A 21,117-nucleotide genomic window follows, 5' to 3' on the forward strand; every position below is an offset into this window, starting at 1 on the left:
ATTTTAAAATTTCTGGCACTGAGATGAGTTGAATTTAAGAAGAATAGTTAATGCTAATAATGCATATCTTTAGGGAGGGCTAGATTAATGCACATAAACTAAGACTTTTAACATGCAGGAGGTTGGTGTAATCCTTCCATATACATTATTTCACACTTGGGATTAAAATAATGGTTCTGAAAAATAAGGTGGAAAAGAACATTTATGAAGTATATTAGCCCTTAGGGAAGGAGAGAATACTCAAGCTCTCACAAAGCAGACCATTTTAATAGTGCTTATATTTCAGCAGATAGACCCCAACAAAGTTCACAGCATCTGGATGAACAATGCTATTTAGCAACTTTGTTACCAAGCCTTCTGAGAGACCCTTGTGAGAAACCAAACTTTTGGTGATCTGTCAAGAATGCTACTGTTTAACAGTCAAAGCTTTGGATTTAAGATGAGTAGACTCAAATTTTGGCCATGTCTGCTTTCCCGAGTCACACCACACTTTGTACAGACCTGGAGAACATCCCTGAGGTTTCTCGTTTCTGCAGTTCAGTGGAGTTGTGAATATTCTTCCTTTCAGACAAGTAAAAGAAAAACTGAGGTAGGATTATTTGACAGCAGTTCAGTTCAGGGTTGTCTGTTTCACTGTCAAAACCTACTGAATCAGCAGAAGTGATATTGGCACCTACACATCAATGTACTGTCAATTAATTAGAAAGGAATCAAATAAGTGGTGCATTCTGCTTAGCTCTGAAGACCACATGAACAATTAACGAGTGCCTACAGAAGTACTAATGATGTAATTTTTTGGAAGCAGAGGGATTTTTGAGGCAAGTAAAACTCACAAAGACAAAGGATTAAAAGGAGAAAGAAGCAATGGTAGAGCAGGATGAGAAGATATTTATTTAGCTTTATATATGTATAATGTATAAAAACTACTAGCATCGTATGTTGCTAATTTGAATTTTTGGTAATAGCACACTCTTTGGACTGTTGTAGTAATGCAGATGCTTTTATGGATAAACTGGATGATTAAAGTCTGCAAACTCCTGTGTCTGTTCCCTGCTTCACTACAGAATTTGTTCTATGGTCATAAGTCCAGCTAAGATTGTCCAAGCAGTAGATCCAGCCTTAAAATAGGGAACCCATAGAATGTCATTTCTTTTTTGCAGTAGGATTGGTGTAATAAAAATAGCAGTTTCTAAGAGGTCTAGTCCGCAGCTGAGGGGTTTTTTTGGGGAGGTTTGTTCATTTGTGTTTTAAATTGATGATGATGACGATGATTTTCATTATCATTATTTACTCCAGTTTTTCCACAAATGAAAGGCTGAGGCAGGAATCGTGATAAGACAGCCTTTCTCTCAGATTTCTGCTGACATTATTGTTGTGTCTGATGCTCTTTTTCTCTCCTTATATTCAGGGTGTCTGAAACTAAGCTCCACTGCATGTAACTAGCCTATGGCAGCGAGCAGAGGAAATAGCACTTTCAGGAAGCCAGAGAAAATCCATGTTAAAATATAAGCTGATATTATTAAACTGGTTGTTGATGCAGTAGAAGTACTGAGGTTTGCTTGTTTAGACAGTTGGATGTGGTCAAACTAAGCACGCCTGAAATTCGAATGGAACCACAACTTAAATAAAAGATGACTAACAATTATATCCCATGTTTACTTTTGTGCTAAGGAGAACTGTGAAATTTCATTCTGACTGGCTTCTTAGGCAATGAAGGACTGCGAAAAATTTGTATAAGTCTATTGCTTGAAGTTATGGGTGTGTGAAGTTGAGGCTTTCTCTAAGAAGCTTCCTGTGATGTGGTAATGCTAGGAAAAGTCTTTGCTGCTGTGACCAACTCACCCATCTGTTATGCTGTTGCTTGCTGGATGCACAGACATTTTCCAACACTTCCTGAAGGCTAATTTAATGCTAAAGTTCTTCTGTATCATGTGTGCTGAGAACCTCCATGCCACTAATTTAATAAATAAATAAAACAAAGAGAGACAAGGAAAAGGAAAAAAAATTAAAAAAAATGTTTCATAAAACAGAACCTCGATTTTATCTGCTTTTATTTGGTGGGGCTGGAAAGCCATATTGTTTTGATTAAAAAGGGCATCCCACTTTCATCCAACCATGTGCAGTCAATGATTCAATGCCTTTTTTTTTACAGAAAAATGCACAAAATCATATCTGCATCTTTTCCTTTTTGTTGTTAGAGGTGTTTTTCTAATTAATTGTATAGCCATCATTCTTAGCAGCAATAATTATAATTAAACATAACTCACCCCTCTATAAGATGTCTGTAGTATGATAAGTATAATGAAATTGCATATTTTTCCCTTGTGTTTTTTTTTGGGGGGGGGGTTTGTGGTTTTTTAATTGTTGGTTGAGGGTTTTTTGTTTGGTTTTGGTTCTTCTTTGGAGGGGGATTTTTTTAAATGTAGCATTTCACCAGAACAAATAAAGACTGGTTTTATGCCACCATGGTATCATTTGATATCAGAAAATACAACTCAAGGTACAGCTCAGAAGTCAGATGTGGTTTACTATACAGGCACCTGTTAACTGACAATGAGAGCTGACATTACTATAATGGAAATGCCCAGTGTATATTTATGGAACATTAATTCAGCCTATAATATTGCAGCTGTCAAAATCCATGGACATAGATTCTATTTCAGACATTTTCCTTTTCTTCCTTGTAATTCACTTTGATTTTTTTTCTTTTTTATTTTTTTGTGCGTGCGAGACTCAAAAACCGATTAGTTAAATGTCCCATTTGAACTATTTTCTTTGTCTTCACATTCACTGTCTTAATGAGCCAGGTTGAACATCTCAGTCTTTTGAGAAGAATCTGATACTGCAATAGGCTTTTTTCTCTCTGGCAAAAGGAGTAGGGCTGAGGTAACACCCTATACACTGACAAAAGATTCCTGGAAGTGGTTGATGCCCACAGACTTTCCTGCTTCCCTAGGGAGAGATTTGAATAATGCAAGGTTAAGGGGCTTGGCATATTACCTCAGGACAGCTGTTCCAGTCCTGCAGAACAACATGAAAAAAACACATAGGCAGGCTGGGATGGGAGGTGTTATCATACAAACAATGCTTGTCTTGCTGCTGTAACAGTCAGCACAAGGTGCAATGCTGGGACAGATGGATAGTGAGAAATCAGGAGGGAAAAGCACAGATCATAAGCTGGAATTGAGGAAAGGCTAGACAAAAAAAGAAAAGGTGTGTCACTCATGACATTGAAGCTGTGATCTTGAGTTCTGCTGGCTTTTTTATCCTTCTGACTAGAGCTGTGATGAAATAAGGCCAGTCAGGGACAGAGAGAGGTGTCAGGAAGACATTGGTCACTTAAGGAATGAAACAGTGCTCGAGGGTCTCAGCTGTGACATTTTTCAGAGGTACAGACAAAAGGTTGAACATCCAACAGAGAACAGAGGCAAGTGGGGAGTGGGGAGCCAGGAAAGAAGAAATGGGAAAAAGAGCATTCATGTTGTTTAGGTGGGCTGTCAGAGCTGACTCACAGGTTATGGTAGTCACCACAGATTGTCAGCCTCACATAACAGGATTAAGGCACCTTTAATACTACTGGGGTGGTTATTTATAACATAATGACTCTATTCAGGTAAATGACAAGTCCTTAAGTAAACTTTGATGGGGAGAGGTGTTTCTGTGCCTCAAATACCTTTTTTGAGCCTTATTTTCTTTTCCATTTTTAATTCTTATAACAGCTTATCCCTAACCACCATCTCTAGCTTTCACCAGTTTCATGTAAATGTTCCTGGGTGATCTACTATCCTGTAAGTTTGTTCTTCTGCACTCCTAATTTTCCTAGGATTTTTAAAAATTTTTGCAGCTTCCTCTTCACTTCACTATCTTAAAGGTGCTGTGTGATCTCAGAAATAAAAAAATTGTCATCTTTATGCTTGATCACGTGAAATCTTCATGAATGCTTATCACTGTGACATGTTTCTGTCACTGATCCATCACATTGCAGCTGCACTTCAGTCTGATGTCTTGCAGATATAACTGCATGTTAAGAAAATCATAATACTGGAGGATGTTATTTTTTGAATGAGTCTGTTTTCAGTACTACTTATTCATGTTGAAAAGATAAAAACAGAGGTATGACTGTCAGTCAACATGAGGTTGCAAAGCTACCTTCCCTCAAAGCAGTTGAGATTTTGACCAGATAAAGTGTTAATTTTGGGGTGGGTGAAAGATGGGGGTGTGGGTTCAAGGCTTTGCAAGGACCCTATTTCAGAAAACAAGGTCAGTATTCTGAAGTTAGTGACAGTCATTTTTATCAGATAAGCCTGATGTCTCTCATCTGTGTCCACAGAGATTGACTGACTTATTCCAGTTTAAAAAAATGGAAAATGGGAGAGTATGCTCTCCATCAAAAAATCTCATGGCATAAAAACATTCAGAAGCCATCAGTTTATGTGATGTGAAAAGTAATTAAATGCAACAACAGAATGACATCAGCAGTGGATAATTTTCAGTCTTTAAATGTCATTCCTTTTAAACTCAAGAATTGTTTGAGGTTTTTGTCTCCATTTCACAAGATAGAGTACAAAACATTGTGACACGCTTAATATTTCTTCCGCCAAGCCGTCCATTCTGATTTCATTCTCACCCTTTACAGAGTTGTTGATTTCAGCCTGCATTTGGCTGCCAAAAATGCGATTGCACACGCAGCACCAAGAACAAAGTGAAAATGAATTATGCATTGGGAAGGAAGTTACATTTGAGTCAAAAAACTTAAGACTTCAGCACCTCCAAATTACAATATAATTTATGAGTGAATACATTTAAAGAGATAGCAACGGACTGAAGCAAGAGAGGGTCAGCCATGTCGAGGCTTAATATAATTTACAGTAGCTTTCAATTATTTATTTTTAAGAAGCCACTGAGCACACTGGATCTTTTCAGTGGTAATGTCAAAATATGGATATTGGGAAAAAGACATGAATAATAGTGACAGGTTTTTATGCATGATAATGGTATATGGGGACATTTAAAATATGGATCGCTCACCAGAGCAAAAAGCACATGTCATTTACTCTAAAAATACATGACTGTATGCTTAGTGGCTCTTCTCCTGCACTACAAAAGTTTGCTGAACTTCATTTTTTTAATTCTTTCTTCTTCTCTCTTTTGATTTAAAACTTTTTGCTTTGAAACAATGGCTGGTGTGTTCAGATTCACTTCCCAGAAATAATAGAGGCAGGGCTCTTTACAGTGACTCAGGAAGAATGAAAGCAAGCCTTTTAGGACTTCTAGCTCATGCAGTCAACAATGTTCTCTTTATACTCATCTGTTTCAAATTATTATAGCTAAACAAGTGTGTGGCTTTTGACACCCTAGAATGAAGTTTGGAAGACCTGTTTTCAATTCCTTGAAAAGCTTCTTTCACAGAAACAGGCAAGTTTCTTCAGCAGTGAAGTTACAATAAAAGTTTCTTGATTCTCAGAATCCCTATGTAATAGTTGCTCTAATACTATAAACATCAAAAACACTGAAAACTTGATTTTCACCTGCGGATTTATACAAAATAAGGCCGTCAATGACTCAAGATTCCAACCTATGCTCAGACCCCAGAAACCAGGAATAGCTTTTACATCATATCTGTCTGTCCCAGGAAGATCTTAAATGCCCTAAGATAGTCATTTAGACAATTTTATTTAGTTACCTGAAATCTGGATAAATGTGTCCCTTGTGCCTCTGTAGAGACCACTCTGATCAGCACTTTCAGATGGTGCTTTTTGGATCAGCCTTACACATCAGATTCCAGGGGACAACAGAGTCTAAAAGCATGATTCTATAGTAAAAATAAGTTCTTCTTCCTTGGGTTACCACCAGCATTTTGCCTCCATCCTACCCATGTGGTTGCATTACTGTTTGGGGGCAACCTATTTGGCCTTGAAAGTGCCACCCCCTCCCATGGCTGTGTGCTCTCACTACATGTGGTAGTTAACTTTCCTATTAAGGCAGATCAGAAGTGGAAAGAATATTTTACAAAACAAAAGCAATAGTTGCTGAAGTATTTAATACATCGGGACTGGTATTTAGTGCTTCCTCCTTTTCTAGCTCATTGATTTCTATGCCTCTCTTTCACTATGTTTCTCTCTTTTTTTCTGCTCTTTCTTACCAAACTGGAAATGCACTGAAGAATACCTGATTGCACAGTGGAGATCCCCTCCTGAGGTGTGAGAGTTCTGGTCTCAAAATTAAATACTTTAGGTATTTAAAGAGAGATTTTTCAAAGGTTGTGCTACAAGTGCTGAACATTTAATGTAGAGTGCAAATCCTTGCAATTCCTTTCCCTGTCGCTGCTTTACAAGAAAAACAAACAAACAAAGTGTGGTATGACCTGCTGTAGCTCCAAATTCAAGAAAAGAAATCATAGGTTACAGTCTAAGGTAGAGGAAGGAAATCTTCAGCTGAGGGTTGGACATTTGCATTGGAATAAATAGGAGAATTTTTTAGAGTGTTTGTGGTTCTAAGTAAACCACTCAGTTTTTGGCATCTGAAGATCCCATACTTATATATCTCTCCCTAAACATAGTGTAAAAGTTCTCCTTGCCTTGGAGTTATGGCATCTGGTCACAACCATAAGAGTCACATTAATCCCACCACTATCATTATTGCCAATACTAAGGGCAGTCCTTATCTAATTAAATGTGGACCTTACCCCTCAGCTAGTGATCCTTTGGCTCTCTTAAGCAAAGCAATGTACTTTTAGGGTGCAATGAACCTTACTCTTAACTACAAACCCAAAATATGTCAGCTAACAAGAGTAATTTTCTTCAAGTGTGGAGGATTTTGACTTTTTGGTTTGCTGCTTTTTTTGTGGTTGTTGGTTTTTGCAGGTTTTTTTGGTAGATTATAAGAAGAACAATATTAAAATTAGCTGAGGATTAGCTTATAAGGCATAGGCACCTACAATTATCCGAGGTACATCATTCTTTATTTCTCTGTTTCAACTTAGCCCTTTGTTAGAGATGAAATGTACTTAAATAAAGAGGTACAAAGGGTAGTTTTGTCATTTACCATTTTACGAAAGAATTGACCTGAGTTTTGTACTGTGTGAATAAATTTGCGGGATATTTAGAGGGTGTATTTTTGTTTTGTTTTGGTTGATTTGTTAGTTCTTGTAGTTCTTGGGGTTTTCTTTGTTTGCTTATTTTCTATTTTTTTTTCTTGCCAATGTTTCTCTTTTCTTTTTTTTTTTTTTTTTTTTTAATTTGTGTTCTTCTCTAGGGCTTCTTTATTGGACAGAAAGTGATCATGGCCATTATTGTCCCATCAGCTGCCATGCCAGTAGAGACAAGCAAAATTAAAATTGTAGAGATATTTAGGGATTGAGTCCTACAACAGTTCATGCAAACTCCTCTCAAATGTAAGGAGAATTTGTTTTTTACTTTTTTTTTGTTTGTTTGTTTGTTTTTGTTTTATGAAGTTAGCAAAACTGGTTCACATTGACATCAACAGATCAGAGCAGACCAAGTGACAAAGTGTGTCTGTGCATGAGATGAACCCACCCTTTTCCCATTAGTAATAGCAGGGAATACCCAAAGACATTGTGAAATAAGGAGGAAATAACTTACTAAGCATTGCATCTTCTGAAATTCCTTATTGATTTTCTGGTATGATCTTGTCTGATACCACAACAACACAAACGAAAATGGGAATTATCTGATCTTTGGTTTATCAATAAATCTCATTTCTTAGAAAGTGTCACAAAGCCGAATCCTACAGCTTCCAAACTGTTCATTCTGCACTGGCTTTGTCTTATTTGTCTTTCCAGATATTGAAGATCCCTATGTCTGATTATTGGCCATGAAATACAAACTATCGTGGAGGGAAGGACTGGATTATTTTGTTTTGGATTTTCACAGGGAGTGAACATTGTGAAGAAAGGTGGACTAGTATCATTCAGATGTTGTTCAACAATATCATTTCAGAAAGGTAGGAACAGGCAAGGCACATGTATCCTCAGACAAGTTTTGCATACTGTAAAAGGGATTTCAATAATGTCTTTGTGTCTGTCCCCACAAGCACATGGAGAAGTGATAAAGCCAGAAAAGTGGGAAATTAACTCACCTAGTCCCAGCCCTTAATCTTTGCCCCGTTCATGACAGCAGAAAAAATAAAAACAAGAAGAAGAGAAACAGTTCCTACTTTCTACCATGAGCCATGTAGGGACAAATAATGTTTCAAAGTTGAGAATTGCACAGACTGGTAGAAGAATGAAGATTAAATAAACCCCTTTTCTCCTTTCAATACATTACTGTGTTGTTCCCTTTATGGAAAGGGAGTTAACTGGCACCAAGCTGTTTATCTTCTTCAAACACACATGAGCTATAACCAGTGTCATTCATCACTCAGTCCAGGAGTGCTGCCCCTGTGAAAAGATTGGCCTAGAACCGGTGGTTAGGATTGTCCAAACTGGTTTCTTATAAGGCAAGACATTTAAATCCTACTGCTTAAAAACATTGGATTTGCTGAGGTTGGCAACAGCAGTCCATCATGAACCACATCTGCCCAGCAACCCCAGAAAGCAAGGCTGCCTTTTACCAACAGCTGACCTTATAAAGGAACATTCCTAACATGAGCCCTTTGAGCCAAATACCTCACAGACAAAGGGCTTTTCTGATGATCTTCAATCTACATTTGGAGTTGCCAGTCTATGCCTTAAAAACTTCCACATTTTCCTCACGAATCATGCAAAACTCTTAAGGTTTAATGGTCTCTCACACTCTCTTTCCTCAAGTGATTCTACCCTTCAGGAAGATTTATGCCTACCTGTCAAAAGCTGCTAGATTTCTATCTCTCTTTCTTTCTACCTCTCTCTCTTCTTTTTCTACCCCCTGAAGTTTCAGAGCAGGTTGTCACTCTTTAACAGTTTATTTTCCATAAATACACAGTGAGCATCTCACCCTTCCCTCAACACTGGAGAACATTCTGCTTTCATATGCAAATCCTCTCAGTCAACAATGTAGCAGGAATATGTTTAAACAAGAATAGAGATAGCTAATCAATGTACTTCCCTAAGATTACTTATTCCTGAGTTGCTGAGTCTGTCTTTGCTTGGTCCTTGCTCAGTTACAACTCTTGCAAATGTCTAGGGAAGTTTAGTTTGTGAAACAACTGGGAGAGATGTGGGTAAGAGTATTAGCATAGGATTTTATATTAGTCTATTATTATATCAGAGATATCACTGGAGAGGACTCCTGAGGGTATAAATACACTGCAGGCTTCTTACTGACATCCTCCTATTACCATTGTGTGTTTTTCCCAAATCAGGTACCTGTTATGACTTGGTCTGTAAATATGGAAAGCCCCACAACATTATAAAGGTATTCCAAGACTGCATGAAGCACTGGGCATCTGTAGGGGTTCCAGGCACCAGCCTTAACCTCTCTCTCACTCACCTCTGCAACAGGACAGAGGAGAGATAACAAACCATGAGGTTCATGAATTAAGGACAGGGAGAGATCAGTCACCGTGGGCAAAACTGACTTAACTCAGGGATATTAACTGAGTTTATAACCAACAAAAGCAGAGCAGGATAATGAGAATTAAACTAAATCTTAAAAGCAACTCCCCTCAGTGTCTCCCGGCTTTCCAAACTCTACCTCTTTCCCCTTGGTGGTGCAGAGAAATGGGAATGGGGTTATGGTCAGCCCATCAAGTATTGTTCCTGCTGCAGATCAGGGAGAGGATTTGAAATCCTTTCTCTGCTTCAGTGTGATATCCTTCCTGTGTGAGACAGTTTTCCATTAATTACTCCAAAGTGGGTCACTCTTTCACAGGGTTCAGTCCTTCAGGACCAGGCAGCTCCAGCGCAGGACCCTACAGGTCACATGCAGTATCAAAAACCTGATCCAGCCTGGGCTCCTCTCTCCACAGGTCTGCAGGTCCAGAAGCCAGAAAGAGGCCAGAAGCCTCCTTCCAGATAAGCTCCCTATGGTTTGGCATTCCTCCTTTGGGCATCCCCTGCTCCAGCCTGGGCTGCTCCAGGGGCTGCAGGGGAATCTGAGCTCCAGAGCCTGGAGCAGCTCCTGCCCCTGCTTCTGCACTGCCCTGGCTGGCTGCAGGGCTGCTCCTCTCACATGGGCTCACCCTGCACTCTTCTCTGACCAGAAGTTCCTCTACATTATATGTTTTTTCCCTTCCTAATATGCTACCACAGAGGAATTACCATTATTCTTGATGGGCTTAGCCTTGACCAGCAGCGAGTCCATCCTGGACCCAGCTGGCATTTGCTCTGCTGGACATGGGGGAGGAGATTCCAGCAGCATCTCAGAGAAGTCACCAGCCCCTCCAAAAAGCTACCAAAACCTGGTCACACAAATCTCAGGCCTGTTTTCCCTTAGCTCCATTAACTGCTTAAATTGAAACATTTCCATATATTGCCTTTCTCCCTACTCAAATATGCTTAGAGATGATTCTGATGTCTCTAGGTTAGCCAGTTATTCCTTAGATCTGCAGATATGTGTTCAGAAATACAAATATTAATTACTAAATATTAGGATATAAAAGCCTCTTTTCCAGTTATACAATCTTCACAGATTTGAAGGAGTTACATTGTGGCAAAAGGATTTCTCATGATTTTGATTAACCAATGCCCATTGAAAAGGTATTAGTGAGTGTTCAGTATTTTCAGCCTGTCCCATTTGCTCAGAAAAATATGTTTCTAACATTTCTGCTAAATGTGCCAAAGGACTAGATTCTGTCTTTTTCCCAAAAAATGTTGGGCTGTGAGAGCAGAGATGAGAAATACCTATTGCTTCATTGCTTTTCTACTTACTGACAGACTAGGATTCTTCCCACTAAGATATTTTAAATCCAGCTTTAAATATTCAAACTGAGGGTGAAAAGATAATCAACAGTGTTAATGTCAAATTTACTTTGCACGAAGTGCACTAGAAAGGAAAATTCGCCTTAACAAGGATCAACATTACATGCTAAAAGACTTGCACTAAACTACATTGATGGATTTAAAAGACTTTAGGAAAATATGCACATGTTCTAGAGTGTCTTTTTTTTTAAAGCTACTGTGAGATTTATGGTATTCCTCAAGAAAATCTATCAGGAGCATCATGATTCCTTGCCTATACAAGCCCAAGCCAGATCTTCAGCTTCTGTTCATTAGAGGCTTCCTGGGGACAATGGGATATTTCCAGAGTTAAATCATGATCCTGAAATTCTCCTTATTTATTGGCAAAAATTATTACCTCATAAAGTTCTCACATCCAAAGGCTCAAAAGCAGTTAGGAGTGACAAGTGAGTTTTACATGGACAGTCAAAACAAAAGCTTTTCCCAGGCAAGTAAGCAATTTCCCCATCTACCACCCATCATGACAGAGCCCTTGTGTGTCCTTAAGGATTCAGTCATGGTTTCCCATGACTGGTAATGTTTCCAATTAAAGCAATCCTCTTGTTATCAGAGGGGATGTTGGGCAAGTAGCAATTTCCCAGTATGAATAAGCAGTGCACAGCTGGCTCTACATCTCCTCAGTATGCAACAAAATAGAAGTCAAAACCTGTGGATGTGAAGACCCTGTGCTCTGCTAATTCCAGCAATAAACACAGAAATTTTACAGTGACATGCTGAATGAGCTTTTCATCCCTGCATTTGTGCTAAGAGACTGAGTTGGACTCAGTTCAGGTAGCAGACTCGTTTTAGTGAAGCAATGCTTTGGGGCTTATATTAAAGGGCAAAATAAAACATAATGCTTCCCTATCTCCAGCTTCAGAAACGACACTTGCTGTGTTTTTCAACCTCCTTTTGAGGTTTGTATTGGCAGAACATCAGTCATTTATTTCTACAGCACCACTCTTCATAGCTCTAAAAGTGTTTCATAGAAGCCAGTAACATCCTAATTTTGAGCACCAGCAGACAAATTATGTGTTCAGAAAACATGCCTCAGTTCTTTGTTTCAAAACCTAGTTGATCTAGTTTGTTTTAAAGTGGGGTGGGTTTGTTTTTTCTTGTTTTATTTGTTTGCTTTTTTAATCACTCCTTGTAAGCTGCATGGTTAATTTACAGCTTATGTTCATGAGCCAGCAAATGGTTACTACACACACATACAAGCTGTTTTGCTCTCTTGCTGTCCCTCACAAGAAGATGACAAATATGAATATTTTTACTGTGCATTCATACTCTGAATCCAATGTTTAATTATTGAAATCAAGAGCTGAACACACTGAATGAGAGATACAGCTTCTTATGGATTTTTCTTTGCACTCTTTTCTTGGTAACCCACTTGCACAATGCTCTTATTTAAATAAATAACACAACTGATTAATTTAACCATTATTCAGCATAAATTAACTCAAAATTCTGAAAAAAATCCATCCTGCTGACATTTTTTTTTCCCAGAGATGATTTGTATCTCAATTGGGAAAACTAAGGCAGAAGTCAGTGGTTTCATATTCAACCCAAGGCACTCATTTTGGTGTGTTTTTCTAACCTTGGGTCTGTCACAGGTTCCTATGAAATTAGAAAAGAAATTACATGTCTTAAAAACGTGGTTGAGAGGATCTAAGTGCCATTGACTGTATAGAAAACCTGCATATCTCCATGGGATTCTTTGAGAGAGGAAGAAATCTCCTTTCCAGTATAGCTTGGGGATCTGAATACTTCCTGTAGAAAGGGGGAAAGCATCCTCAAAAGCCTCCCTTGGACTGAGTTTGAGCTGAGTTTGTGCTTCTACATCCCAAATGAACTTAAGGTTTTTCTGGCCTATTTGCTGCAGCTAGATTTTTTAATCTGCCAGAAAAGCCTACATATATCACGTTGGACTAAAACACCAATGCAAAAGAGGGAGTCAATCTTGTGGAGTTATCTTGCTGGATTTTAGAGGCTCTTTTCAGTTATGTTTACACTTATAATCTAGGAGAGAGTTAATTAAACTCCTGCAATTAAATTCTGCCTCTGGTTTACACATTTTATGTTGTTTTACTGCACAGTGACCCAGATTTAGCAGCAGCCATGGAACATGCACTGTCCCCTGGCTGTTCCATAACATGGTTGGTAAAGCACACTTGTGGAAGTGGAATCTGTGGCCCCCATCACCCACATCTGCAGAGCTGAAAACAGTTTTAGCATATCCTGGGACAGCTTAGGGTCTGTGGGCCTGTGCCACAGAGCTTTGAACCAGTGGCCAAGATTATTCCTTGGCAGGAGAGCTACATGTGACAGACCATGGAGACTGGGGACACAGGGGAGTGTCTGATGAGACTGGCTACAGCACCATGCCTTGACCACTGGGCCAGCAACAATTCCTCATGCCTTTGATACTGACAGCTATGATAAGCTATCAGGAGTTCAGGTTTTGGTGTGCTGAACTCCAGAAGACAGTCTTGACTGTTTTCCTTTTATCAATATGTTACCAACTTGAATTATTTCAAAAGAAGTTTTTTCTTCTTCTTTAACAAAGTAACTGAAAGAGAGAAAAGATCGGTTGAAGGCAGCAAATGAATAAGTGTAACATACAAAGAGAAGTTTGTCACAGCAGCTATATCTCTATCTGCACTTCTGCTATTATTAACATATGCACTTAGAAACATGAAACAAACCCTAAAGCCTTTTTTTTTTTTTTCCAGAGCCCTAAAGCTGATTAAATCAAATGCAGATGCGGAATTGGTGCAAAACAGATGCTGAAAAGCCATGTCAATATCCTAAAGGAATCCATTCTGTATCAGAAGGAAACTTAATTTCTACTATAAAGAATTTGATTATGTATTGTTACACCAAATGTGATTAATGTTTTGTGGTGATTAATCAACTGCAAAATATATAATTATGCCATCTGTATTTTTCCAGCTTCTTGTCACTTAAGAATTACACTGGGGAGTGGGAGGTGGGATAATGAGCACTGGTGGCATTTAGAGTGCTTAAAACTGCACTCCCAAAGCCTGAGGAATCCACTAACAAAAAGAACTGGAATTTATTCTAATAGCAAAACCTCTAAGCATATTAAGTGAGAACCCAGAAGACCCATTGGCTTGATAGCTACTTATGTGGAAGACCCAGTTATGGAGTTCAAACAGCCTGGGACCCATGAGGGCTTGCTCCAATTCAAAGGTAGCCTATTAAGACCTCAGGAGAGTACTCAGAATTTGACTTTTGGACCACCTCCTGCTGTCTGATGTATGAAACAGCCCTGACACTGATGCAAGGATCATCGACTGTCTTCTGGTTGCATGTAAAGTGAGGAATATTTGCAGTGACAGTTGAGAGCAAAGAATAACTCTAACTACATACATACATTTTATTTTTTTTCCCCCTAGGGAAAGAAATTTTTTAGGTTCAGATCTTAGGTAAGACCTTGGCCCACAAAATCATCTATCAAATCGAAGAGATGCCTTTTCAAAATGTCATGCAGAATTAAGGAAAAAGGGGAAAAAATAAAGGTTCCTTTGGGAAGTTGGTCCCAACCACACTACAGATGAGTGATCTGTATCAGTCTTTTATCTGCTCTCAAATTAAAATACATCATTTGGGAAATTCATCCTTCATCTGTTTGGCGTTTGCAGAGGGAAGTAAATGTGAAGACTGAATCCAGAGTCTTAATAATTTCCACATGTTTGTAATAAAAGCATTCTGGTAATATTTTTTTTTTTAATTTGATTCATTTGTTTTCTTTTTTTTTTTTTTAATAATATAATGTTTATGTAAAACATGGTCTAACAATGCTTCCCCTTTTTATCTATCTCCCCTTATTATCTTTTTAATCTATTTAACATTGCTGGAAATTAACATATTGGAGCCTGCTGGAATTCAACAGAGCCAAGGCAGGTCCTGCACCTGGGGAGGAACAACCCCAGGCTCCAACACAGGCTGGGGATGAGCTGCTGGAGCAGCTCTGAGGAGAAGCAACTGGGGCTCCTGGTGGATAACAGGGGGTCCATGAGCCAGCAGCACCCTGGGGGCCATGAAGGACAATGGAATCCTGGGGTACATTGGAAAGAGCATTCCCAGCAGGCCAGGGAGGGATCCTGCCCCTCTACTCTGCCCTGTGAGGCACCTCTGGAGTGCTGTGTCCAGGTCTGGGCTCCTTGGGAGCTCCTGGAATGAGTCCAATGGAGAGCTACAAAATTCATCCAGGTTCTCTTCTGAGGATCTTCTCTCCTATGAAGCCTGAGGGAGCTGAGTCTTTACAGTCATGAGAAAATACCACTGGCAGGGGATCTCCTCAATGTGGATGAATATCTAAAGGGGAGGGATCCAAAAGGATGGACCAGGCTCTGCTCAGTGATGCCAATCCATTGGAGAAGAGGCAATGAGAAAAAGTTATTACACAGGAAGTTCCACCAGAATATAAAGGAGAGTTTCTTTACTGTAAAGTGATGGTGTTGGAGCAGTGGATGCAGAGATGTCATGGAGTCTCCCTCACTGGAGATATTCCAGAACTATCTGCACTCAGTCCTGTGCCAGGATTGAAGCAGGGGTCTGAGATGAGATGAGCCACTGTGGTCCTTTCCCACCTGAAACATTCTGTGGTTCTGTGATCTCCAAAGAAAGTGAAGAAGAATGCAGCCCCATATACACACTTTAATCATGATCATGGTGTAGTTTTGAATAAAAGATTCATGAGATGAGGTGGAAACTAAATGTTAAGAGCTTGAAATTGTGATCTAGTCAGTGCTTTCATTTTGCACTACTTGAGACATAAGACAGGGTTTAATAAACTTCAAAAATATTCTTGAGTTAGCTAAAAGTCTTAAAAAGGAGCTTTTACTTTCACATACACAGGTGCTTGCTGTCATTTTAGACACTCACCGTAGCTGTTAAAGTTCAGCTGCAGCTCCCAAACACCATGGCCACCTCAAAGATATTGTGTCATATTTGCCAATTCCTTTGTGGATAACTTCAGGGAAATCAGCATGACACTACATGTTTGTTTAGGTATTTGTCCCACCCTATGTCTTTCAGTATATCTATAGTCTCTATATCTATCAGCCTTTGAATTCTCCCTGTGAAAAGACACTTTTGTCTTCCTTCTTGTGTTCTGTTTCTCCCTTGCCATTTTAATTTGTAATATATTCATACAAGGTCCATTCTTCCTGAACTTGTAAGGAATTGGTCATGATTGGTTGAGGACACTTGCAACCCCTCAGATTAAAAAAAAATACAGCTCTGTTAGTGAAGTGAGTCTCTGGCAAAACTCATGAATCAGGGAGAAGTAAACCCTGATAAAGGAAAATAAAGATTCTTCTTACATGAACACATGGTTTGGTAATGAGCAATAAGAGGGGGAAAAATAAACTACAATAGAAGTTGCATGACAGTTTGAGTTTGGTTGATGTATACTTGGTTTTAAAGTTGCCTCAATGTGTCAGTGCTTTATTCATGGCTGGCAGATAGTGTGGATGCAGCAGAAGTAGTATCATGGTTTGAAATATCAGTGCAATTATGTTTCAGGGTCAAGTACCTTTTTAAAGTCCTTTAAAAAAAGAAAAAAGAAACAAAGGAAAAAAAAAGAAAAAAGAAACAAAGAAAAGAAACTGAAAAGAAAAAGAAAATAAAAACAAAGGAAAAAAGAGAGTGGAGATGGCAAGAAACAGAATAAAAAGAAAGCCCACTTCTAAAACAAAAATTGTTAATGAAAAGACAAAAATATTTGGACTCATAGTACTCTGTATAATGTGAGGTCACTAGGTAGTGGCAGCGCCCCATTTCGTGCCCACTACTGTCATTTTCTGCCTTCTGTGGGTCCTTGCAATTGCAGAACATTTTGAGCATCAGCAGAAGCAACTGCTGTCACCATGTCACGATCATCAACTTTTTGTTCCTTCCTGAAGTACTTCCAACTTGCTAGTTACAGCTATTTCTCTCAAGTTGTTGATGCAGTTTGGATGAAACGTATTAAATTACAAGTGTGCCAGTGAGTGAAGTATTAAAGAGTGCATGTGTGTGAATGATTAGACTAAATAATGTGAATTAACATGAGAACAGTAAATCTACATTAGGAAAGTAGTTACTGGAGTCTCCCTTTATCATCAAAGAAAATGGACTCCACAAAAGAATGATTTAGACCACTGGTGACTTTGCCTCGAATTTGTGCTCTAATTTTCACGTTAATAGAAACAAGGAACAATTGCATTGATTTCAGTGCTGATGAGACTTTTAATTTGCTGGTAGTGGTGAAGGACTATTGGTTCCAGTATGCTCCTGTTTTCCAGCCATTCTTCCAAAATGAAATGCTCTAATTCTAAAGAATGGACAAAGCTCTGAAAATCGTACTGCAAGGAAACCGTCTACATTCTTCTGTGACTGGAAATGAAGGGGAAAAAAAGCTTGATGACCCAACAGGTCATTCTCTTTGCTATTTTTTTGTGATTTCCTGCCAATCCTGTCTCTGTAAGTCCTGATTAAATATTCAGAGAAATCATTACTTATACATAAAGCTATTCATTTAAAGGTGCTTCAAATGAAGCAGACTACAAACACTTTGTTAAAGGAAGGCAACATTCAAAAGATACCATATCTTTGAGTCCCAATTAGGCCAGATCATTAAAGGAATATATTGCAATTAAGTTTACATCCACTGCATGGAACTTGTTGCCAGATAACAGGAGCCTCTTAAGTGTAGGCTTGTTTTTTTTTTTTTCTGTCAGGATTATTATGACAGTGTGAGATCATTATTTCAGATAGAATATAGCCAAACTCTACTGAATTCCAAAAAAACAAAGTCAATTTGCCTAATTAAAAATCTTAAGTTAAAGCTTGCTATTACAAACGAAAACAGATATGAAAACTATTTGGTGCAAAGAGATTCTTTTGTCTTAAATGGATATATATACACATCAGCAGCATTAACTCTTTGAGTTCTGTGGGGCAGTAGATTTACTTCTCTCATGCACATCATTCTAAGGATCTAAGAGGTCACCTCATTCTGATTCAAAGATTCACTAGTGATCCACTGTGAGTTTTCTTTATCTTTTTCAGTGACAGTTTCAAATTATTTCAATCATCAAATGCATCTGGTCTGTCTCCATTTCAGAGACACATATGATCTCTGAAACTCTCATTTCAGCATAAATTGCTGTCCTGGATCTTAATGCTTACAACTCTTATGACTCTCCTTTGATTTCTGCTACATCCAGCTCTTGCCCTATTCACAAACTCACAGTTTTCAACATAAGAAGCTGCTGCTTTAATTGAACCAATTTTCTAAATTACACAATTGGCAGCACTAGATGCATTTCAACATCAAGAGCACCATTTCCAAGTAGTTAACTTTTCAGTCCCTTTGTTTTCTTCCATCATTGTTTTCAGTCCCTTTGTTCTTTTTCCCTGTCCATCCTGCATGGGCAGTTACAAGTTAAAGAAGTCAGAAATTCGACTAATTGTCTCTCATCCCTTTGAAATGTAATTGTTTTTCTTTCAAGGATCCCACCCTCAGATGAATATGACAGGCTTTTTTTTTTTTTTTTTTCTCTAGAATTCTGCCTCCTGCATTTGCTAAGACTACTTCCCACCAGGTGTTTTTTAACAGAAAAACTCAATAGACCATGAATTAGTTTGGGATTTCCTGTGAATTGGAATGAAACATGAGCAAGGATATTCCTAAACTGCCTTTTTCTTAAGATTCTGATAAAAAAAATTAGAGCTAGTATAATTTTGAAGGACATATCAGCTGGAGTGACATATGACATATTTTGTGTGAGAGCTCCCCACTGATTATATCATTGCAGGGATGATGCTGCCCTTTGCACATACTGGGCTCAAATTAGGTTCAAAAGCAATCCCCTCCCTAAAGAAAAAGAAAAAGTGAACTTATTCTCCCTGGCTTGCCACAGTGCATGCAAGGGCTTAATCCAGTCCATGAGTGATCTGGTCTGAGTGTATATACATTTCCAGGAGGTAAATTTATCTTGAATTTAATGCAAAGAACCTTGATGTGTTGATGGTTAACTTTACCACAGATCCCAGATGTTCTCATCCAGCTTGCTTCATAATGTGCAGGAGATGGATTAACACATGAGAGAGAGTTTCATCATGGAAGATGTTTTACTCACAGGTTGAAGTACTGCACCCCAAACTGATATTGTCTTTTTTTATTTTGACTTCATTTTTCCTTCCTGTTTTTTCTTGACTTTTTTTGTTTTGTTTTGTTTTGTTTTGTTTTGTTTATTTATGTTTTATGGCTGTTGCTATCATATAACTACACCACAAGACTGAGGATTGAGAAGTAAAATTGTGAGTTAAGTCTCTGGGATAAAGGTACCTTTGTGTTACAAGCTCCCAAAGAAAGTTGTCATAAAATAAGACCCAGGACATTTTAAATAACTTGTTAACAAGTAACTTGTTAAAAAATAATACCTTCCTTCTGGCAATTCCTTCAGCAATAGGGTATAAAACATATCTTTTATTAGGGTTTTAAAAATATCAGCACTTTGTAAAAAACACAAAATTTTTTGTCAGTTCCTATAATTTATATTAAAAAACAAAGGAGAAGAAAATACACATCTTCCTTCTTTAAAATACTTGTTTAGGGAAAGGAGAAGTTAAACTACAAAACCTGTTGAAAACTTGTCACTTATCCACTCAGACAGCATCAATAGCAACAATTGAGTTTTTCTTCAGTTACACAGAGTAGTAGTGTATTCCTCAGCCTTTATCCTGAATTATTGTGAAAGAAAAATTAAATCCTGCTCTCTTTATTTCTCTCTTCTTTTTTCCTCTTCCCTCTAACATCAGTGATCTAGAGCGGGGACAGTTCTTCCTGTGCAGATGCTGTCAAAAGATGATTTTTATATTTGCAGCCCACTGAGCATTTTACAGCCCTGCCAACCACTCATCATATGCTCACGTCCCTCTTTCACTGTCAGAATGGGCTGGAAATGAACCAGCTGTGGGAGGTGGAAACAGAAACATTCTTTAAAAGTATTCATTCAGGTACACACTACACATTTTTTTGTACAGTATAGAAAAATCCTTCTGTCTGTTCACAAAACAAAGTTGATAGGTTTCTTCAAAGAATGAGCTAAAGCAAATAATTGGGTGAAAATGTATCTATACTCTGTGGCTATCTGCAATTAATCCTCAATTATTTGCATGGAGCTTGTCCTAGCTACAAAGTAACAGTGCCCTTGAGGCAAAGACTCCTGGAAATGATGTAAGGCAAAGAAAACTTGATGTCAGTCATGACTGACTAATCTGCATACCCTCATGACCCTTTTATAATCATATTCTTTGCTTTTCATTTAGCTGGTGGTTTTGATTGTAAGGGATATCCCAGCAATTATAAAGTCAGTGTTAATAGAACTCTGATTGTGATCTCACAGAATACTCTATTTCCCCCCATGTTTGTCATCCAAGAACCAAAACCAATAATAAACATTCTAAGTGGACAATTAGTGTTGATATTAAATTACTAAGAAAGAGAATATTTGCATAATAATTGTTGATAATAATGTATAAGGTCTCTATGGACTGCAGTGTATTTAAATAAACTACTTATCCAGTAACTCTGAGTGTGATGGATTTAAAGTTTCTTCTAATGACTTTTAAATATTATGGTATGACCTGCTTATTTTGATGTTTTGTTTGCTTATATGTATGCAGGGAGCTAATTTAATAACTAGACTTTCAGGAATAATTTGAAAAAGTGAAAAAGGAATTTCTGATACATCTTACATCTCTGATACATATAGAGAGGTTATTTACAGAAGTTTCCTTTATCAGCTCTTCCCTCTCTTTGTCCAGGTATTTTTGTAGATTATTACTAGGTTCCTGAGAAGCTGGAAGTAACTGGTGGGTAGAGTGGGCAGGGAATGCAGAGTCAAGCCAGTGTTAGATTAAAAATTGGAGATGATTTCTGCGACTCAGACTCAACACTCAGTGGTAAGAGTGTAGGATCTAGGAGGTTTTTTTCAATTGCATCTGGAATAGTGGGGAAAACTAAAGATGTTTTCACTGTGTTTGGAGCATATCAGGTTCAAGGAAGTCCTGGCCTGGTGGTCATACTTTACTACTGTGTGCAACCTGAGGTATTGAGTGCTTTTCCCTTTTTTAAAGAAAAAGCTTATATTTCCTGTTGTAGGACCTTTTGTAAATCAGGCCACCCATCCTCAAACTGGAATTGGTTTTGGTCCAGCTACCTC

The sequence above is a fragment of the Serinus canaria genome, chromosome Z (genome assembly GCF_022539315.1).
Source record: "Serinus canaria isolate serCan28SL12 chromosome Z, serCan2020, whole genome shotgun sequence".
NCBI classification, from domain to species: domain Eukaryota; kingdom Metazoa; phylum Chordata; class Aves; order Passeriformes; family Fringillidae; genus Serinus; species Serinus canaria.